Source organism: Myodes glareolus, chromosome 20, assembly GCF_982192425.1.
Source record: "Myodes glareolus chromosome 20, mMyoGla1.1, whole genome shotgun sequence".
Classification (NCBI taxonomy): domain Eukaryota; kingdom Metazoa; phylum Chordata; class Mammalia; order Rodentia; family Cricetidae; genus Myodes; species Myodes glareolus.
The window spans coordinates 40,657,132-40,668,303 of NC_142045.1; positions in this window are offsets into that span (position 1 = coordinate 40,657,132).

An 11,172-nucleotide genomic window follows, 5' to 3' on the forward strand; every position below is an offset into this window, starting at 1 on the left:
TCAAAAGAAAAAATCAGTAGCCCTCCTATACACAAAGGACAGAGAAGCAGAGAGGGAAATCAGAGAAATATCACCTTTCACGATAGCCACAAAGAGCATAAAGTATCTTGTCTTTACATTAACCAAGGAAGTGAAAAACCTACTTGACAAGAACTTTAAGTCTTTGAAGAAAGAAATTGAAGAGGATAGCAGAAAATGGAAGGATGTCTCATGCTCTTGGATTGGTAGGATCAACTTAGTAAAAATGGCAATCTTACAAAAGGCAGTCTAAAGATTCAATGCAATACCAACAAAATCCCAACAAAATTCTTCACAGACCTTGAGAGAACAATAATCAACTTTATATGGAATAACAAAAACCCCAGAATAGCCAAAACAATGCTATACAATAAAAGTACTTAGAGAGGCATTAGCATCCCTGACTTTAAACTCTATTACAGAGCTACAGAAATGAAAACAGCTTGGTATTGGCATAAAAACAGAGATGTTGACCAATGGAATCAAATCGAAGACCTGGATATTAATCCACAAACCTATAAACACCTGATTGTCGACAAAGGAGCAAAAATTATACAATGGAAGAAAGAAAGCATTTTTAACAAATGGTGCTGGCATAACTGGATGTCAACCTGTAGAAGAATGAAAATAGATCCATATCTATAATCATGCACAAAACTCAAGTCCAAATGGGTTAAAGAATTCAATATAAATCTTACCACACTGAACCTGATAGAAGAGAAAGTGGGAAGTAGTCTCCAACACATGGGCACAGGAGACCACTTCCTAGGTAGATCCCCAGTAGCACAGACAATAAGAGCAACAATGAATAAATGGGACACCTTAAACTGAGAAGCTTCTGTAAAGCAAACGACACTGTCATTATGACAAACAGGCATTGTACAGAATGGGAGAAGATTTCAACCAACCCTGCATCAGACAAAGGTCTGATCTCCAAAATATATAAAGAGCTCAGGAAACTAGACCTTAAAATTCTAATTAACCCAATTAAAAAATGGAGTACTGAACTGAACAGAGAAATCTTAACAGAAGTTCAAATAGCCAAAAGACACTAAAGATCATGGTCAACTTCATTAGTGATCAGGGAAATGCAAATCAAAACAACTTTGAGATACCATCTTACACTTATCAGAATGGCTAAAATCAATAACACCAATGATAGCCTATGCAGGAGAGGATGTGGAGTAAGGGGATCATGCATCCATTGCTGGTGGGAATGCAAACTTGTGCAACCACTTTGGAAATCAGTGTGGCAGTTTCTTAGGAAATTGGGAATCAAACTACCTCAGGATCCAGCAATACCACTCTTGGGAATATATCCAAGAGATGCCCAATCATACTATAAAAGCATTTGTTCAACTATGTTAATAGCAGCAATATTTGTAATAGCCAGGACCTGGAAACAATCTAGATGCCCCTCAATGGAAGAATGGATAAAGAAAGTGTGGAATATATACATATTAGAGTACTACTCAGTGGTAAAAATCAGTGATATCTTGAATTTTGCATTAAAATGGATGGAAATAGAAAACACTATCCTGAGATATTTCAGACCCAAAAAGTTGAATATGGTATGTCCTCACTCATTAGAGGACTCTAGTCATACACAAAGGGCATTGAACCTATAGTTCACAAGCCTAGAGAAGCCAAATAACAAGGTGAACCCAAAGAAAAACATATATAGACCCTTCTGGAAATTGGAAGCAAACAAGATTGCCAGACAAAAGTTGGGAGCTTGGGGGTGTGGGTGGGGGTGAGGGTAGGGATGGGGAAGGGGAGAGGAGGAAAGAGAAGAAAGAAGGGAAAGACTGGAGAGAACTTGGGGGAGTGGGAGGGTGGAGATGAAGGAAGGGCAGATATAGGAGCAGGGAAGAAGACATCTACATTAAGGGAGCCATTTTAGGGTTAACAAGAGACTTGTCTCTGGAGCAGATCCCAGGCATACTTGGGGATGTCCCCAGCTAAAGTCTTAGGCAGCAGCGGAGATGGTGCCTGAACTGATCTTGCCCCACTATCACACTGATGATTTCCTCGAATATCACCATTGAATCTTCATCCAGCGATGGAAGGAAATAGAGACAGAGACCCTCATTAGAGCAATGGACTGAGTTCCCAAGGTCCAGTTGAAGATCAGAAGGAGGAGAAGATGAGCAAGGAAGTCAGGACTGTGAGGGATGTGTCCACCCACTGAGACAGTGTACCTGATCTAATGGGCACTCACCAAATTCAGCTGGACCGGGACTGAATGAGCATGTAAACAAACCAGACTCTCTGAATGTGGCTACTAATGGGGGCTGACTGAGAAGCCATTGATAAAGGCACTGGGACTTGTTTCTACTGCATGTACTGGCTTTCTGGGACCCTAGTCTACTTGGAAGCACACCTTCCTATGCCTGGATGGAGGGGAGAGGGCCTTGAACTTCCCACAGGGCAGGATACCCTGCCCTCTCCTAAGGAGGGAGGGGGAAGGAGGAGAATGAGTGGGGGAGTGGGAGGGGAATGGGAAGAAGGGAGGAAGTGTAAATTTTTTGAATGGGGAATAAAAGAAAAATCAATAAAGATAATCCACCATTTTAAAAAAACAATTCACATTAAAAGGAGATGACAGAAGCCTATCAGAGATACATTTGATTTTTTTCTTGGTTTATAGTGCTACCCTGTACTGTAACTATATAGTCATAAAACTAAAACGATCAGTCTCTCTAGTATAGATTGTATTATTTCAAAAGAGTGCTTTTACTAATCTGTGCCTCTGTTTCAATTTCTTAGGCTCTAGTGAAATTTTTATCAAGTCATGCTGACTCATGATTTCCAGGAGGGGCTTGAGTAATTTTTGTCTCTAGATCATTTTACTAAATTTTAAAACTAACAAAAACTCTTCCCTTTCTTTTTAATCTTTTCTTATAGTAAATCCTGGTCCCTTTAAAAGACCATGCAGTTAATCAACAGTGTAACAATGCTTGTTTATAACTGTATCTATCACGTAGAATTTGACTAAAAAATTGTCTCAGCTAAGGAGAAAATGTGCATCTCATAGAAAGCACTCAAGTAACACATGTTCAAAAGACTTGACGGTAGTAGTGACGTAGAAATGGAGTAATGTTTTCAGTCAGAATATGAGCAGTCCCTGCTACCCTGTAATGTCTGTTGCCCTACAGTCTGTTACTTTAGAGTCTGGTGTTTAGTTAGGTAAAGCTTACTCTTGTAGAGGGACAAGAGTAAGCAATGGAAAGTTAAAAGAGCCATCCCATTCTGAGGGATGCCAAGAGAGTAGAGCAAAGTAGGAATTGTGTTTCTCACCGTTGTTGAGGGACCTGAGGTCCAGTAAGTTTTCTTCAGTGAGAACATGGCCATTCCCTATTCAGAACCTAGAGGAAAGAGGATTGTTTGGCAAGTAAGCCATCCTGGCCATTGGAGAGCTGGTACCGTCAGTCCCTCTTCACTGACCCTATATTAGAACTCTTGACAGGATTGCTGAGCAGATAAGGGCTCCTTACACCAAATCTGATGACTTGGGTTCAATTCCTGTAACTCATGTGGTGGATAGGAATAAATGAATCTTACATGTTGTCTTTTGGCATCTACATATGTCCTATTGCATGTGAATGCATGTACATATACACACATAAAACATGTACATTAATAAAATGAATAACTCAATCGTTCCCTTAAAAATCCAAAGATTTTAACCTTGTTTTGACTTACATGCATTTGTTTTCATATCTTGAAACAGTTAGCAGGATGTTTACCTCTTCTGCCAGATGGCCAAAGAATAATTAATTACCTAAGTGTATCAGAACATGTGTCATTAGCTTAAATGACAAAGTAGTCTGAATGACATCATCACTGAAAATTTAGGTCATTCATATTTCATCTAGCCATCTATTTCTAATTTAGATACACTTTGGAAATTTATAAAAAAAATAAGAAACAAATTAAGCTCTTGGGAACTTAAAATTCACTAAGCAAAAAAAAATTCATGCAGAAATAACCATAACAGAACAGTAAGAGTCAGAATTATGAGAGGATTAAGAACAATGGCAGCATGGTCAAGTTGTTAGAGTTGGAGAGAGAGTTCATAAGAGTGTGTAGCCCAGTGGGGTCTATGAGCTAAAAAAAAAAAAAAAAAGAAATATGACCTCAATGACTAGACTGCAAACTGGCCTGGTATGATGACTCTGGGGAAAAGAGATGGCCACCAAGACTAACAACCTGCGTTTAAACACCCACATTGTGGAAAGAGGAAACTGCCTCACACAAGCTGTCCTCTGATCTCTGCACATGTGTGATGGATGTATACACCCACATACAAGGCAGGCAGGGGGACTAAACAGATCATACACACACACACACACACACACACACACACACACACACACACACACACATATATATATATATATATATATATATATATATGGTATGCAGAAGAGAGATACAGTGAACCGAAACAGACATCAATGAGAGCAAAGTTAACCAAGCACAGGGAGGTGAAAGGAAGAGACAGAAGAGGAGGAGAGAGAGAAAGAAAGGGATAAGAAAGAGGGAAAAGAGGAAGAGGTGGGGAGGAAGAAAGAAAGGCAGGGATAAGAGTACGGAGGGGAAGGAAGAGAAAGAGTGAGAGGAAGAAGGACAGGAGGAAGGGGAAAGAGCTATGAGACGGAGGAGAACAGGAGGGAGATGGAAGGGATTATGTTAACTGTCCTAGTCAGCACTGTCGCTGTGATAAAACACTGACCAGAAGCAACTTGGAGAGGAAAGGGTTTATTAAGTCTTCCAGGTTATTGTCCAACATTATGAAAATCCGGGGTAGAGCTAGAGAAAGGAACCTGGAGACAGAAACAAAAGCAAAGATGCTGGAGGAACAAACAATGATGACTAGTGCTCTGACTTGCTCAGTTATTTTCTTATACATTACAGACCCAAATGGCCAGGAGTAGCTCTGCTCACAATGGGCTGGGCCCCAGCCCTTCCACATCAATCAGTTATCGGGGGGAAAATACCTCCTTTCCACACACACAAGACAGTTAGATGGAGGTGATCTCTCACGAGGTGGCTCTAGTTTGTGTAAAGATGAAAAAAGAGAGTCAGCACAGGGACAAATCCACTTCAAATTCTAAAGAACTAGACCAAAAGAGAGGGATGTGTCCAATGGGAAGGAAGAAAATAATATGAGAAGGATTAAAGATAAAAAATAAAAATAAAAAAAAGAGTGTGTGGAAACAAATTTTACCTTATAGGCCCTTGAAATGAGAATTGCTAACCTGGTAGCAATAACGATTAGCATTTGAGAGAATCTTTTTTGTCCACAAGCTAGTTGCCTGCAAACTGGCTATAAATTGTCAAGGAATAAAGGCATAATGGTTCTCACCAGTTTCTACCAAACACAACAGTTTAGCTGCTTCAGATTGGCAAGGAGTTCTTGGAGAGACACAACCAGTCAAAGTGCCTCATGCATGCAAGTCCCAGTGTTTAATCCTGAATGGTAGATCTAAACTAACACATTCCTCAATGCTCAGAGAATATTTTCAAAGATAGGAAGCAGGGAAATAAAAATGTACCAGCCTAGGAATGGGAAAGAGATATGTGGGATGCGGTTTTCTGGCTACGACATGTTGCTTGCTCATGAACACATAGCAGCTTTGGTAACCCAAACAAGACCTAGATAAATTAAAACAACCAATATTCCAGCACAGATTCTAAAATGGTTCATGAGGCCTCACTTTCAGCTGAGGAACTATTGGCATTTTCTGAAATGCAATTAAAGGAAGAATATTTTGTTTTCACATTATTTGGGTCACTTTCAGGTTTCCTATACTCAATGTATGGCTAAACACCTTGGGACATACAAGAAACAATAAGTGGACACAATGGGATGTTAAAATGGAATATTTTTAAAAGACTTTAATTTGGGAGGGAAAATTCTGTGGGTGAACAGAAACTGAGAGTAAATAGGGTGTTAGTATGACCATGATTCATTGTATAAATGTATTCAAACTTCAAAGAATAATTTCAAATATTTTTAATATTAACATATTGGTTTAGAAGTTGGCATCAGATTAAAAAGATTTTCTAGCCAGGCGTTAGGTCTCCTTTACTCACGTTATTTCATAGAGACTGGTGTCTTTTCCTTCTTCTCAATTTGTCTCATATTTTACTTTCTTCACTGAAGTTGCTTTCTGCACTAAAATTCTAAGTCATGTCTTTGAGAACTAATCATTCCCGGTGGTATAGACATATTACATGAATTATTAAGCTTGGTTTTCCTGTTCTCTAGTTTATCTTTTGTTATAGGTGCACATTCCAACAAAACTTTATGGAAGATGGGGGAGTTTTTCATCTCCTCTCCTACAAATTCCAAAAACACAATCCAATTAGCAAATCTTTGAAGTCATCAAGCCCAAAGAGACTAAATATGGATAGTTAATTGATGTTTTCATTCAAAAAAAAATGGGAGCAGCTCAGAGTTTGTGAGAAGTGATGAAAGTGGGGTGAGAAAAAAAAATGAATGCTTGTAGTTTTTATAAAATAAAGTATCTGGACAAATCCATGGACAAAAGGAGAGAAGTATTGATGAGTATCCAAGTAGATACTCTGTAGGAGATTTCTGCCTCTTTGCTTGCTGACTTTCTGGTTGCTTACAATGACTATGTTCTGGAGTAAAGTCCTTCCCACTGCCCTGATCATACTAAGCCTTGCCAGGAAGATAGGTTTCAAATCAATGAAATGTAGAAATATAGTAAATATAAGATAATCAGGAGTTTAAGTTACTGATTACATTTCTAAAATTCAAGATGGGATGCAAAAATCAACATACATTTCAAATCAGGTATCTAAGTAAACATTTTATTAAAATGCAGTATCTTGTATTCTTGATAAATCATTCTAATGATGTCATCACAACATATAATTAGACCTTTTGTTTGGCTTAATGTTATTTTAATATAAAATACAAACATTTAACCTTGTTCCTTTTTCTGTCCCAGCAATATGCCATAAACTGCATAGAGATCATGAATACAGATGGCACTTTTCACATGCATGAAAAAGACTTGGCTGTATACCATATCTCTTTGTGCCAAACAAACATGCCAGTATGCAAACTCCCAAATAGGCCATCAGGGCTGTAAGCCTAATTAAGTATGACTGGTCTACCAGCATCCTCATTATCATTACTTCAAGAGAATACTGGCACAAGTGTATGAATCCGTAAAACTGACTTAAGTAATTAGGGTTTGAAAACTAATTTAATACCCCAGAATTTATTCTTTATTGTTAACTTTATGTCCATGAGGAATATAATTTAAAAGCAATCCTTAAGATACAAAGTAATTATTCAATTTAAAATTTCACATGTGCTTACAGAACTGTTTATTTTATTCTTATAGAGATAGTTATTGCTTTAACCACTTTCTTTGACATTCAAGGAAAATTGTTTTTTCTTAGTAAAGTATTGACTATTTTGTTGGATAGCATATATTTAATTTATTTACATATATACATTTGTGCAAATGTATATCAACATCATTCACATATATTTATATTTAACCATATGTATTTTTTGATACATACATGAATATTTCAAATGAAAATTTTCAACCTTTGAAATTTCCACTGCTGAGCTGAATATATGGCTCAGTGGTTAAGTTTGGTTAAGTGTACTAACTATTCTCAAAAAGGATCAGGATGTGATACCAAGAACCCACAAAATCACTCACAACATTCCATAACTCTGGTTTCAGGGGAATCCATGCCTTCTTTTGGTGTCCATGGGTACACATGCAGTACACAGACATGCATGCAAACAAAACATTCTTATGTATAAATAAAAAGCAAATAAATAATAAAATAAATCTTTTTAAAAGCTTAAAAGATATTCACTGCTGATCATTCAACTTTTACTAACTCACATTGTGCAAAGAAGATTTAAATGCAAAGATGAAGGAACTTCTAATAGTCTAAATAGCCACTGCATTTCTCTTCGGGCTATTGTGATATGGAGAAGAAATCTAAGAGATGAATTAAAACTTCAAACCACTCTTTCAGAAAACATTTCTTTCCACAAGAGAGAAACATTTTGAAGATTTACAACTTTCAAAATATGTGTGAAAATATTAAGTATTTAAGACATGCATTATTTATTCATTGAATTCAAGCATACTTAGGGACACTAATAAATTTAGTTAGAATTAGTGAGTGAGCTTCAGAATAGCCCATGAACAATATAAAATAAGAAATACAGAGAAGCAAAATGGGTTTAAATTACTGTGTTTCTGCATTTGATAAGATGGTTTATTTAATGGTAAGATAAAAGCTCTTTAAATATACTAAAATATTTACCATACAAGAAATGTAATTGTCACGGGTTTTCAACTAGCTGCTATATAAAGCTGAAGATTAGCATTTGAAAATGAGAACATTACCTGATTGTGTGAAAGCCAGAGAGAAATCAAATCAGATGGAAGTTCCTTGCACAGAATACCAAAACAGAGATATGTGTTTAAAATAAAGCAACAGCTCAGGTGAATGTAAGGAAATAAACATCATAAAAATCCTCCAACTTTCAGAAAGAGCATTACAAAACCAAATCATATTTTCCTATACATTAGTGTTTTCTTTCCCTTACTAGAATAGTTAAGAGATCAATCAAAAACTGTAGGAAACCAGATTTTCATGACTGTATTTTCCTAAAGTTGATAATATCTGGGGTGTATAAATAAACATCTCACTGTACCATCTTTTCCTAAATTGCTTTGTACAGAAAAAGCCCTGAGGTTGGCACCAAGTTTGTCTGTACAGGACGGCAACAAGTGTAAACTGCTGAGAACAAAATGGTATCAGCTTACTGCTTGTCTCTCTATATTACTATACCATTATCTAATACATGTAAAAATGAATTAGATACTGGTATCTGTTTGTTTTTTAAATTTGTTTTAAATTGTCCTCACTTTCCTACTGCTCATTCGGCAGAGCACTGATTAAACAGCTAGTGGACATAAAATACAATCACAATGATGTTATGAGCACACAGCACATGTGTAATTATTATCAACCATTAGGACACACAGAAACAGTTGCAATTTTACTTAGACTAGGGAAAAAGTCGTAGATCTGCCTAACTCCGCACTGCATGGCTTTTAGAATACCTTCTTTGGTTTTGCTTTGCTTTATTTTTGAATGGGATTTCCTGTAATCAAGGCTTCTCTTGGCCTTATTATATAACAAAAGGTGGGCTCAAAATTCTGATTCTCCTGCCTCCTCCTCCCAAGTGGTGGGATTTCAGCAAAAGTTCTCCTTAAAAGAGGCTGTGCTTCTCGTACAATTTTTCGAAGCCACTTCATAAACTTTGTCTGGATTCATGACTTGTTCATACCTACATCATTCACACAACTCTTCTTTTACTTCAGTTCCTCCAGTAATATAAATTCACTAACTTAATGTCATTTTATTCAATAGAATAAAAACCTACACTTGCTTATTCAATAATGGGTTAGCATTTGTTAAGTGCCAACTAAGAATAAAGAAAGCACACTTATACATAATTTATATGTGTGATTCCCTTCCAACACTTCAAGACAGACAAGACTAGCCTTGTGAAATTGTAGCCTTTGTTGTTGATCAAGGCCTCCAGGTTAGAACGGCTGTTCTTGCACTAACAATTTCCATTGTCTGTATAATGCTATCAGAGTTATTTAACGAGATTACAATGCAAGCACTTGCACAAAGAAAAAGCATGCAATGTGTTTGTTCCTGTCCTTACTACCTCCTATTCATTCAACATTTCCAATGCCTAAGAATACTACATCCTAGTAGACTTCCAATACCAAGTAGACTTGCTAAAACTTACAGAAATTACAATGTATATTGCATCTAATGAAAAATGGTAGTGCCAATAGCTTCAAAACTCTATGCTTTCATAAAACCCAAAAGTATGTACAATACAGAAAGATGGCAGTGACAGGCTAAGACTCACGAATGGTCAGAGAAAGCTCTCCTTCTCTTCATCTTTATATTACTCCTATATGTCTGCTACATTTATTTATATGTCTCTATACACATGACATAGGAAGAAAGGGAAAGTTAGTACAAGCCCAGTGTTACTTTTTTAGGTCTTTCATTCACCACTAGCATCTAGAGAATGTTGGTAGAGTATATTTGTCAAGAGGTAATATGTAAACAGATGAGTTAGTTTTAGACAACGTTTTGATTATTTAGGCAGCAACATGTGCCTATATGAGTTACAAATAAGTATATAATATCAAAGATTCTATATGCAGGCTAAATTTTTAGACTTGTATCTAAAACTGTGTTTTACAATATAAAGACAAGCTATTCAATTTGTGATAACTTTTAAATTGATTTCTACCAAGTAAGAAATTAAAACATAGTAAGTCATGAGAGACTATTACAACATTTCAGCTGTTTTAATTGCCCTTTTTTCCTTTCTTGAAGAGAACTTGCATTTATATTTTGTGAGGGAATCTGCGAAGTATATAGGTAGTCCTTTAGGAAGATATTACTATTTGCAACAATTTTACATAATAGATAAGAAAACTAATATCCAAAAAGAATAAATAACTTGTTTAGCATAAATCAGCTATTATATGAACCAAGACTTTCAAGCTCTGAATATGTCAGAAATTTTAAGAAAAAAATTATAGCACCACACAGAATAATATAGTGGAAGTTACAAGAGACTTAATCTTACATCCTATGATGACAAGCCTTTGACCATCTACCTAGTACTGAGAAAGTCCCTTAAAACTATTATGATACAATGTTTTAGCATCTAATGTGAAAAGACTATTAATATCTATCTCACATATTTGCTGGAGCGAATATATGAATAATGTATGGAAAGCCAATTTAGAACACGGTATAATGCAGATTTTCGTTACAAGATTGGACTCTTTAAAATATTTATGTGGATCCAATTCCCACATACATAAATGAGCCTCTTAGGATACAAATGATGATTGGATGACATGACTCCAAACCAGCACAACTAAGACATTTCTAAAATTTTATAAACATTGATGAGAAAAAGTGAGTGAATATGTTCAATTCTAAGCTAATCTTAAATGATCTAGATATCCTATTCAATTTAATATGTGCTACATTTTCATACTTAAGCTAGATCAATACAAAATTTGC